Consider the following 12860-nt stretch of genomic DNA (forward strand, 5'->3'; position numbering starts at 1 on the left):
TTTTAAATATGTTTTTTTACACAAAGCCCTTGTTTCAGAATATATCAGGTAACATGGAATTAAGCAAATTTACCAGTAAGGCTTGTGCAAAGGAAGCAGAACAACTTCTACACACTCAGTCTATGGAGCACAATTACTACCAGATATGTGAGAGGAAATCAAGAATTTGTTGCTGGTGACAAACGAGACATGCAATCTTTGGAGTCACACTGGTCACTGATTACCAGTAAAAATGTAATGATTCCCATATTTATTATGTAATCTACTGTTATTTACCTCAGAAATCACTGTACACAAAATGCAGGTGAAAAAACCCACAGCTAATTTGAAAAATCCTGGTTAATGTTGCTGTTCCCCTCTGTTGTTCCTCAAACACCATAATGGAAACTAACATAAAAATGCAAATATTATATTTCTTTCTTTGCTATTGGAATAAATACAGAGACAAAACAGGATCAAAAGAAGATTAAAAGAAACCTTGATTATTTATACTTTTCCCTTTCTTTCCTACTCTCGCTATTTCCAGAATTTCTTGATTTAAACTAAGAGAGGGCAAGATTACTTTATATAGGAAAGCAAAACAGGATGGGGAAGAAATTTAACAAGGAAATAAAGGTGTATATGTATTTTTTCCCAAGTAAAAAAAAAAAAAAAAACCCAACCTTTTCTTTCAGTACTTAATAATAGTCTGAGTCTTTGCATACACCTAATTTCCATTAGAATAACTAATGCGTGCTCATATCAAAAGAAGAATCCACTTTTTCAAGTCTGAAAAACTCAGGAAGGCTTGGAGACAAGTAAAGCAGCACATACCAAGACTACAAAAGGATAATAAAGAATACTTAGCATACCTGAAAATATTTCACATCCGTCATAAAAGGCGTAAACAAATTATACATATTAATACAAGAGTGCTATAAAATCTTTATATAGCAGCATAAGAAGCAAATAGCAAAACCTGCATTTATTATGAAATTCCAGTATTAAAAAGCAAGCAACTGAAAATAGCCCAGAGAGCTTTTAAACATTTACAATATAATTTAGTCTTATGCTAGGGAATGAAGATGTTGCAATTATCACACAAAATTAATGGTCAGAACTGCAAGCTTTTCAGCCTTCAGTTCATGTTCTGTATAGTTTTAATCCATCCATTTCCCTTCTTGGTTACTAAGTTTTGTCCTCTGTATTATAGCAGTCATTCTCTCAGGTGTACCACCCTACAGTTTGGTAAATTAACATTTGCAAAATTATTTATGTCTATATAGAGGTGAATAAAGTCCAGATGTTGATGCAGAGGCAACAACAATTAGTCAGACACAGCACATCCCTGTGTAGCATGGCTTTTTTCTGTGAAAAATATCTTAATGCCCTATAGGGCCACCAGTTTACCTGGAGACAAGTTTAATTGAGGTCCTTTTCCTCAGGTTTTGAACAGCTGATCAGACAGTTTTCCTTCAGAGTTGAACTTTATTTGATCTGTAGCCATTTTTAACTGATTCCCTGAACAAGTCCCAGGAACAACAAATATTCTACAAAACAGCATAACTGAAAACTATGAGGTAATCTCTATTTTAGAATCATGTCATAGACTGCCAGGCTTGAAGGGGCCTAAGTATCAGCTAGTTCAACCTTTAATAAGCCTTTTAGTAAGCTAGGAGGCTTACCTGCCAGCAAGAATATGCTACGTATGTGTTTAGAGACAGTTCAGAAGATTCCCTTAACTAGGAATAAATCCTGTCAGAAGTTGTGCTTTTGCAGAAGTTGTGTTAAGGAGAATACCACACTTAACCAGACTGATTTTCTCTTTTCTGAAGCATTCCAGAAGATATAAAAAGCCCAGCAGCAAGGTGCAATTCAGAGGACATTATCAAGTCTCCTACACACAGTGCCTACCCTTCCAAGTATCTCAATATCCTTTCTTTACTTTTTTTTACCTTTCTTTACTTTTTAAATCCCCAGTCCCAAGATATCTGCGTGGACCAAGGAGTGGGGAAAGGTTAAGAACAGTATTGCCACTAGTCAACCATGTCCAGAGAAATGTTGTTACAGAATTATTTACCATACAGGTATTCAGAAGGATGTGTTCACACAGAACGCCTGGGCTTGTGACAAGTCTTCTAAGCAGCTTTGAAGAGCACGAAGATGCATCAGGAAACTTTCCTAATTATGGAAAATCCACTAGATTTCCTTCTCCAGCTCATGCAGGGTCTGCTGGAGATGTAGCCCCATACTGATATTGCAGAGAAATATAGAAATTGCCTACGTGGATTGGGCAACCTTATTTTTTCTAACAAAAACCATCAGGAAATGCACTCCAGAAAAATCCTCCAGCAAAAATATGTACCTATGCATGTTTTTTCTTCAGAAAAGGAACTTTTGATGTGCACCTAGTGCTGGGCATAATTTGCCTTTCTGAAAACAACTGGCACCCCACAGCAGACCTTAAGTGGGAGAGCAGTGTCAATCTCCTTTCAGTTTTGCAAAATGGAAAATGGCTCCACAGTCCTATAAGAGTTCTATAAGAGTTAAGCCATTTGTAGGTTTGAATACCAATGCATGGGTGATGAAATTTCATCCTCTGGAACAGCCTGATTGCCAGGAAAGAACTTGACAAACACAATACTGCCAGCTGACCAAAAGCACAGCATCATTGCATGCTCTGAGACTTCACAATGAGATTTCAGGAGTCATGGGAATAGGATAGATGTAGAGGTTCTGATGGATTGAAAACTTATCTTAAAAAAACCCAAGTTACGAATCTAGGGGACAATATAACTGCTAAGTTCAGGAAAGGGGCAAGATCTCTCCTCCTCCTATTCAAGTCCAGGTCTGTGTTTCCACTTCAGACCAAAATATCAGCAAACTTAGATATGACAGAGTCCTATAGATGCCTCCAGGTTTGTTAGTAACTCATCCAGTCCTTCAAGCCTGATGTTTCCAGTCTTCTCTGGAATGAATGTCACAGAACAAGCTGTTAGCTGAGAATATCTTTGGAACATTGAAGAAATTTCCCAGTTATCTCAGAAGGGCTTAGCTGTGCTGCTGCTTTGCCATGGAGACCAGGACTCCAAAAACCAGGCAATATTCAAGGTATCCAATCCCTACTGAACTTTCCTGTTTAAAAAGCCAATTCTCAGAATGTTTCTTCCTGTTTTCCAGGGGCCTTTTTTTATAGCTGTTTCCCAAACGTTTTCTTCAAATGCCTTCCTTGGCCTCACAGTTAGACCTGAAAGCCTCCTGTCCAGTATATTGGCAAAGTCAAATTCATATTGATTTTTACAGCTCTATTCCCTGCAGAGCTGGCTACAACTTTGAGGTCTGATTAGTCAGCCTAGATCTTAATGTTCAACAAACTGCTACATTGAGGGCCACTGTGCATGTTCGGCCACCAGGGATGGAAAGGGTAGCAAAAAATGGCATTATAGTTCATTGAAACATTTATTTCTGTATGCATAAACTCCACCCAGTGCTCCTAACAGATGAGTTATGTGCAGGTGCATCCACAAGGCCTGCAAACTGCAGAGCATAAGTTACTACTGCCTTGAAGCCATGCTATGTTTATGCAGAATTTGTGGGAGAAATCAAGGTAGCAGCAGTTAATTGCTAAGTGTATTTTACAGGAAGATAGAATAATTTTTCAATGAGTAACATATGGTGCACTTTGCTGTGACACAGCACCAAGAGTGTCACAGATCTCACTCCAGTCTCAGGCTGCTGTGTTGGGAAAATGAGGACAGTGGAAGATGGGATTATGTACTTGACATAACAGGAGACATTTTTTGTTGGTTTGTTTTGAGGCATATATGTTCCTCAAAAATTATTTAGCAGCCTTTCCAGGGTCGATATAACCAGTCGTCTTCTATTGAAGTCACCACATACTGGGCTCTTTCTGATTGAAAAAATTCACCTTATGGGCAATCCCATTTTCCACCCCCATAACTCTCACTAGAAAAGTGTTCTAGAATGTATGAAAACATTTCTCCTCAGTTGCAGACTAAATGCATTCATGACCAGTCTGTAGACTTGTCCCTGTGCCAGTGCTCCTCAATATGGTGGTAAGCTGCAAAGTGAGGACTTTTGCTCTTGTTTCAAGGAGCTGGAGAGCACTGATGATTCTTAATACCTCAATTAACGCCTTAGCAGGGAACCAGGCTGTTCTAAATTTAAACAGTCATCTTAGAGTAAGCAATTTCAACTGAAGGGTGTAAAGTGAAAACTGGCAATGCAGCAAAACTCAATAGCAAAAATAAATAATTATTTGCAAAAAAAGTCATAAAAGGCAGGGAGAGGAAACAAGTTTCAAAGAGAACAGTATCTTTCCACTAAATATTTCATTAGGTATTTGAATGCTGTTTTCTGGCACTGTGGTCTCTATGAAAATGCTGATTAGGATTTCCATTTTTCTATGTTTAATTCAGAATTAGTCCATTTGGGGTGAGATTTGGTCCAAGGGTGGTCAGAGACAACCTGTACATGATGAACCAACCCAGTCAATTAAAGCCATGTTCTCCATACATTGCCTATTTGGTCAGCTCACAAAATACACACAAGTGGCCTGGCTCTGGGTAGGTGGTTTTGATGTTCTGGTGTCAATCCCAAGCTCAGTAAGCAGCTGAGGGGCACTGTAGCAGGCTGCTAGAAGCTTAGTTTATGGAATGTGGATTTAATTTCCTCATCCCCCTTCTTTATACCTTTTAAAGGGTAGTGCTGTCTCATTGTATGTTCAAAATTTCTTCTTACCATTAACATTGCCCCCGTTTAATTCCTCAGAAACCAGTTAACTACTTTAACAGCCCAAGTGCCACCTCCTAATGAAAACAGACTTTTCTGTTCCTTGACAGAAAGCATCCTCTGCCTATGCTGGCTTTGATCAGATCCCCTTTAAAAAAAAAAAAAAAGTTGCCTAAACAAATCCAATGGGCTTATTTCTTCTTCTAAGGCTAATTAATTTAAAGCCACCAAGAAAAAAGTAAAAAGTCTTTTTGAAACCCCAGGCCACAGGCATTTCAGCTGTTCACTATGGCAAATAGCAGTTGGCATACAGTGTAAAAAGTTACACCATAGGAGAAAACTCACATGATAGGCACTGCAAGACTCCATGGAAATCATTAGGCCTAATATACCTTATTCAAAGGGAAAAAGTGAATGGGATATGTAATGAGAAATAGCCAAAATTCAGTTTATGTATGTCAGAATATGGAATCATGACATGAAGGATAAAAGATTTGTGTTTTACCTCTTCACTGCTTATAGTAACTTCAACATTACTTAAAATTCATCCTTAAGCTTTGCATTTTAATGGCCCTTCCTTGTACAGAATTACTGGAAAAAACTACAAGGTCTATGTGACCAAACTTAATTTATAACATGTCAATTACTGAATAATATTTGTACAAAACAGTAAAATAGTCTGAGTGGTATTGGCTCTTACGTTCACTGTTCACTTAAAAGTACAACTTCCCCACAAAAAATAAGCAGAAGGCTCCAAAACCTTATTGGAATGTATAAATTTGTGCTCACATTTAGGTCTGTAAGTAGCATGGAAAGTGTGTATCCACCTATAGGAATCCTACAGACCTCAGTTTGTTTAAGAGCAGGAGTCAAGGACCAGAAAGAAGGACATGGTGACTTAACAAATGTGGCAAGGAAAGAGATCTGCTGACTAAACACTTAAATCAACAGGGCAAGAAAATAGCCCATGAGCAACCAATACACAGAATACATTGGTTAAATAAGGGACAAACTTACCACAGCTTACAAGTCACAAACAGGAAAACCCAGCAAATTCAGTGTTCTTCCTTGGTGCATACTTCACCTCCTTAGAGAAATCAACACTAGAATACCAAACCAGCAAAGAAGTGCCCTAATTTACAGGTTAAATCACATTTGCAAAACATTTTCCCAGGACAAGAAGGGCTCCAAATCAAATGCTGTTGCTGAACAGAGCACAGCAAACACAAAGTGCTGGCACAAAGTTGCAGGTTCACCAAGAAGCATTAGAAAGGGCCTCTGGGTCTGTGCTAAGAGGAGAGAGTGGGTGTCAGGCTCTTAGTGCTGTCACCCACTGCCTATCTGTGCAGAGTCCTCTGAAACCAGGGGACTGAAACCAAACCAAAAAACACACAACTTTGTAGGATGAATTTCCTATTAGGAATATTTCATCTTCCATTAGCACCACAAAGGCATTTCCTAACAGTCATGTCAATGAGACTACAGGTTATTCCTATGAACACGAACTTAAGAAAGTCCTGAAAACTAAAAAAAAAAAACCAAAAAACCCCAAACCAGGGCACCTCAGGAAGGCAACTCTAGTACAGAAACACCTCCTTGTAGGTGCTTTTCTACTCCAACTTCGGGTAAGAACCCAGAGGACCAGTTTTCAGATGGTTAAAGGTAGCAAAGAGAAACCTCACCTTCAGAACCTTCTCAAGACCTCATTTGCAGCAGCACTGCATCACATGTTCATGGCTTATAACCATGTACTTTTTAGCATTATCAATATTATTATATATAATAATGTACACAAGAACATTTATATATTAAAAATTATTATTATATACAGTACTACTATTATTACAAAACTTTAGAGTCCTCAGCCTTAGTTGAGATCAAGCATATCATTAATAGCACAATTTAGAAAATGCTGGTCCTTAATAATGAGATTCCTTCTTCATTGTCTGTGAACAGCAGGAATGGGTTTTATTGAATGGGATCTCCACACATTGCCAGTCATGACAGCTTTGGTTTGGGCATTTTTTGTGGGATTTTTTTTGTGGTTTCTTCTTCAAAATTTATGCACAGCTTAGAATTCTCTTTGGCTTAGTGCACGCTAATGCTCAAAAAAAAAAAAAAAAAAAAAAAAAAAAAAATCCAATTGAAATTGAACAAAGAAAATCCAATTGAAAAAAAAATCTCACAGCCTTTAAGACTTAGTTTTCAGGTGCATCTGTTCAGACGCATTGTTCCAGAATAAAACTACTTTGCAAGAGGGAAAGAATGAGAAATAGAGAAGTTATTTGCAGAATTCTAATTCACCTATGAGGATGATGCTATTAATCAGCCTTCATATTGTTCCCAGTGACCTTTTTCTTCCTGTCATACTATTACTGCCCTACTGCTGCTTTTAAATCTTCCTTTCTGCATCACTGAATAGGAAGAAAATAAGTTAGTTGAGAACAGGCCACGACCCCAAGTACATGAGAGACAAGTGCTGATTAATGTTGATTAATTTCCTCTGAGTCATGTTAACATCACTCTTCAGACTCCATCGTTGCACTGGTGTGGTGATATATGCTCTGACTGCAAGCACAAACTGATAAAAATACTACAGTGGAAAATAAAGGCCTTTGTAAGAGCATTCTGAAACCAAAAAACACACAACTTTGTGGGATGGATTTCCTATTAGGAATATTTCATCTCCCATTAGCACCACAAAGGCATTTCCTAACAGTCGTGCCAATGAGACTACAGATTATTCCTATCAACATGAACTTGAGAAAGTCCTGAAAACTAAAAAAAAAACCCAAAAAACCCCAAACCAAACAAAACAACACACACAAAACAAACAAACAAAAACCAACCAAACAAAATAAAACCAAAAAACAAACAAAAACCCCAAACTGCTAATGAGGAGCTTATACACCCTAAATGGTTTGAAATTAATTACATCTGTCTCACTGAAGTTTTACATCTGCTGGTCTCATTTGCATGACCTGTATAGAGACATGACACCAAAGGCCATTTGTGAAACAGATTAATTTAAAACAAAAAAAAAAACCCTAACGATTTTAAAATTACTTCTGACTACCTAAAAAGAGTGTTTAGAACAGCAATAGTTACCTCATCTCAGTCATCTTTGTTTTGTGTTCAAAAGGAAGAGACGCAATGTTTTCTTTCAGCTGAGATTTACAGTATGTTTAAGAACAGAGGGAGATATTTTTTCTTTTTTTTTTTCCTTTTTTTTTTCTCACCACGGTATCAGATGCTGAAAATACACCTGAATGGGACCAGAAATTCTTTTTCTCCTGATACTCTGCAACAGATTGAGCTGAGGATTCTACACAGAATTTATTTCATGTCCTGCTGGACTACAATTAGAACTCTTACATTACAAGCTTTCAGCATACAAATCAATTTCTCTTTGTAGAGGTGACCAAAACTTCTGAAGAGATCTTCCAGAAGTGAAGGACTCTAAAGCTGTCACCACAACAAAGGTATTACAAACCCAGTTGCTTAAACTGCATTTGGATTGCTGTTTCTAATGCTTGAAGTCCCACTGAAGGTAAAATACCTTGGTAAATCTGGTAAAAATTTAGTTTACTCTTAACAATTCAGACTTCTGTTACCTTTAATGATTGTCTTATTTTATTTGGACCTTCTTCCTTCCCTAGTTCTGTAGCTAAAAGTCACAGCAGTGCAATAGAAAGGAAAGAAGAATGAAGAACCTTGGCTTAGAGACCACATGGACCTCTATGACATGAGGGCCATTTTCACACTGAAAAACTTGGTAGAGTGCAAGGTATTATTGTCCTCAAGATGATATCTTGTGTTTTAACTGGGCATCACTTACAGAATAAAAGACTGACGATCGTGAGGAAAAGTGCCAGCACTAGATCTTGATTCCAAATAAACCTGAAAAAATTCAGTTTTGACAATGCCAGAGGTTAAGTTGCCATTCCTATTATTTCCTAATGGCCACAATTCCAACAACAGACCTAGAAAGCCCAAGCCTGACACACTTTTTTTTCTCTGTTTCCCTTGGCAAATGCACTTCAGTCTCAGCTAATTAATCTTACAGAGCAGGATAAACTGGGTATCAGTAACTTTTGCTTCTGGGATTTTAAAACCATGTACAGACTGCTGTAACTCAATGAGTGTTTGGGGTGCCTGAGCTGACTAAACCTACTGCAGAAACATTTGATTCCAAGCAAACTCAATATGCATTCTGGTCTCACAAATCTGGATCTGAGCTCTAACTGTTCCTCACATCAGCCTTTTTTTTATCACTTGCACTGAGTGGCTGCAGTACCAGGCACGTCCCAGAACTCCCGTGCCGTGTTCACTGGGTATACTCAGACTTCTCCTTTTTTCTTAATTGGATCATCCAAATGAGCAGCACCTACTTTCCTATCCTACAAGTTTGCAGAAATTAATGATTCTTAAGCCTATCAAAAAAACCAACCAAACAAACAAAAAAACATTTGGTGATTAATTCAAAATATGGACTCTGAAGCTGTAAGAGATGTCAAATTAAACTATAGAGGTTGTACCTATGATTTTACCTCCACAGCCTTGTTCTGAGGTGCTAAGAGCTGAGCATTAATAAAATTCTACAGTTTTACATCAGAGAAGTCTTTTAGACTGCAACTATTAGGATGTGTCAAGGTGCATTTGAAGGACCAGAACTGACAACAGAAATCAACATCAGTTATCACCCATTACCTTTCATGCCCAGTCCAAAATTCAACCCACACTGCAGCATAAATCACCTACAGTCCTTAAATGTGCATGTAAAAGGGGAGGTGCCACAAGATTAAACAACAAAAAAATCTCATGCACTTATTAGGATACAACTGTTCCTTCCAAAAACTGGTGAATTTAAGAAGGAAATCCTTCTCTTTACTACAGCCTACAGACTGAAGGCTTTTTTCTTGGGTGCTAATATCAGACCCTTCAGATAATTTATAAACAAACACAATTTTCTGCCACTGGAAGAAGTCTTGTCACCTTCAATCAAAACTTTCTTTTTTTTACTGACTAGACTTCAGCCAATGAGGGAGAAATCCCCATTTGCTACCTCCAAACCAGCTCAGGCCAGCAGGTTTTAAGAGCAGATGGACACCTGGACAGATGGACAATGAAATTGGATCACAGTGAGGAAGGAAACTCAGGATTCCTGAGCTGGCTTGAAGCAGTTCCAGGTAAGCAAAAATGGAAAATATTTAAAGCATATTAGAGGCATTAAAATCTCAGAGAAAATTATCTCAATTATGAAGAGATCTTAATGATCCCAGGATCAAACATCTTCCTCATAATTCCATCAGTGTCATTAGAAAACAAACACCCAAATTCCAAAACACATCCTAATTTTCAAACTTGGGGACTGTTTAGTACCAATTCACCTGCAGATCCCATTACCTTTACTGTGAATTGACAGTTCTGCTTACCTCTGAAAATCAGATTACTTGGTTAGCCTCATACCTTTAAAATTTCATGATTTCAGAGTGTTGCTCATCAGGCTTCTCATCACTTATTCCCACTGAGTTTCATGATAAATGGCTCAATCAATTAACTCTCTGATTCTGAACAACTGATGATATACAAGAGCTTTCTAATCCTGTTATTTGACACAGAAACTTCTTACACAAACAAGGAACACTATCACATAATGCAGACCATGGCTCTGCATCTCTTGTAGCTCCTTGATATTTAGCTTGTTAAACCTCAAAAGGTTTGATCCATTTCAGGAACACATACAAACCAATCCTACAGATTTACACAGGAACATTGAAGTGAAAAACTGTCTTATGTTGGAAGAGTTTTGCAAAAAGGTATCTCTTGGCATTTGATTCAAAACAGTGGCAAGGTTTGATGAAATGAGAAAAGCACAGATGGGCACCCCCATCTGCAGCCCAGTCTAGTGTGGGGCTTTTCTGGTTGGGAAGGAATTACCAACCAAGGAGGGTGAGTTCCATATTTACATAATTTTTATATATATTTGTAATTCACTGTTACTACTTAATTAAACCTACCCTAGTTTTTCATTCCAGCCTTAAAGTCTCTTTCCCTCGTACCCTTCTTCACCTTCCCACAGTTACTGTCTGTAACTGTGACACCATGTCTGTCACTCTGCATGAAAATCTTTTGTACAAATGAATTTCTACTTGGAATTTATATGATCTTCCTCTCTTCACACTTCATTTTTCCTTTCTAGATCTGCTTCTTCACATCCCCAAGAGTGACAGCCAAAATCAATATACATATACCTGGTTTTGTTTGCAAGTATGTGTTTGTATATATTTATGAATGTACATATACACCCAAGTATATGCCCTTATATGTGAACACAAACATATGAACTACAAGATAATATACCACCAGAATCAACATAATTCTGAGTACCAGTTGTGCCTCTAAAAATGCAGGGAAACCCTTCTGGTAGAAGCCATGGTACAATAGATTTACATGTAACACTTTTTCAAAGTCAGAGTGCTGCTGTACCAGTAGTAACTTAATTATATAGCAGTCAGGTCCAAGGAAATTAGAGCTATTTTAATGTGTCATGAAAAACAAGTATCACTTTCAAACTAAAAAAGCCACCATATATACCCATTGGTATATAAAAATATGCTAGAAAAGGCCCTTTGGAAAAAAAAAACCAAAAAAACCCCCCAAAAAAAGAGCTCATACAGACCAGAACTGCTGTGTCTTTAACTCTCTGCCTCCATGCTCTCCTCTAGAGCTTTTGTACCTGGCTTACACCACTGGTGTCTCAGATGCTGCTGGAAGCAGCTCTGTTTCTGACCCAAGAAGGGGAAATGAGGCTGGAGGTAGCAGCCAGGGTACCCTGCTTGCTGAGGTCTGGGGAAGGAGGCCCCATGGACCCCCCCAAAAAAAAAAAAATCTCTCTGAGATGGAGGAGACCCCAGAAGCTCCTCCAGCTTATCATGCTTCCACCCCTGGGAAGGAACCAGTTTTGAATTCCCTGCCTGTGGGGGGAACCTGCTAAATCTTCCATCATGGGACTCTTGTTTTAAAATCACAGTGCTACATTTTCACCTGTAAAAAGAGATGCTCAGGCACCCTTGGAAATCTCTAGCAAAAAATAGGTTCCACTTTTAAATATCTACCTGCATGGTAGTCCAGGAGCCAACTTGCTGATGTCCCAGCCATCAAATTTGGTTCATTTTTATCAGCCCTACTGTCCTATCAGAGCTTTTTGTTTTCCTTCAATCACTTTATTGCTACTTTCATAGTAACACAAAGTTTTAATTGCTGATGCAGTCCATAGCAGCTGCTATGGGCTTATCATATCCACGTCAACAACTCTTATTTGTTCATTATTTACGGAGCAAATTTTGCCTAAAGTGCCACAAAACTACTCTAGGTTTAGCTTGCCAGCATGTCAAAGTCTGGTTTCCACATGTCAAAGCTATCTACCAGAGAAGACTTATTAAAAATGTATCAATAATAGTTCCTGGATATAGGTGGTGTTAAATAGCTTGTTGAAGCCTTTTTTTTTTTTTTTTTTTTTAAAAAAAAAAAGAGTGCATCACTTCTTTTAATTGCAAAGGGCATACAGCAAATCTGCCATGTGCAAATGCAATCATAAAATCTTCACAGATACTGTAAGTAAAGGATTAATCCAGGGGGATTAGTGTGATTATTTTGGCAAATAGAATACTGCAAAAACCCATATTTAAGTACAAGTTCAATTTAGCAAACTTCTCCAATTGTAAAAAGGGAATAAAAAAGAAACCATTTAGTCTTTTTGTTTCAAATGACGTTTCTTTAAAAAGTTTTTAAAGGGTAAAGCAATGTGAAGATGGAATGAAATATTTAGTTACATGACAAATCAAGTGTTTCAAGTCAACTCAAAACATTTCCAGGCCAGAAACCAAACAGAACTATCCAGTAATCCCATAACACTCATGAATAATTCTGAGATGGGTATGGGTTATAAATATGAATAAATTTGCAAAATGTGACACCATGTTATTCTGAATACATTATCTTGATTTACAAATTGTAAACCTGGATTAGTGTTCTACCCAGACTGTTGTGTGCTTCAAGTCTAATGCTGTTAGAAGTCTATTGCCATTCAAGTATATGAAGAGCTTATTATAGCATAACACAGAAAG

At 37.7% G+C, this 12860-nt stretch overlaps 1 long non-coding RNA gene across 4 annotated transcripts in view; it reads left to right on the forward strand.

Annotated features, from left to right (window-relative positions):
• Positions 1–11604, forward strand: part of LOC139799633 (uncharacterized) — a 74866-nt gene extending 63262 nt beyond the window's left edge. For all 4 annotated transcript variants that reach the window (XR_011727377.1, XR_011727379.1, XR_011727378.1 and 1 more), the window contains one exon: positions 10934–11604. This is a non-coding gene — a long non-coding RNA (uncharacterized lncRNA). The remainder of the gene's footprint in view (positions 1–10933) is intronic.
• The last annotated feature ends 1256 nt before the right edge of the window (positions 11605–12860 follow it).

This window comes from Heliangelus exortis, chromosome 9 (genome assembly GCF_036169615.1).
Source record: "Heliangelus exortis chromosome 9, bHelExo1.hap1, whole genome shotgun sequence".
Classification (NCBI taxonomy): Eukaryota; Metazoa; Chordata; class Aves; order Apodiformes; family Trochilidae; genus Heliangelus; species Heliangelus exortis.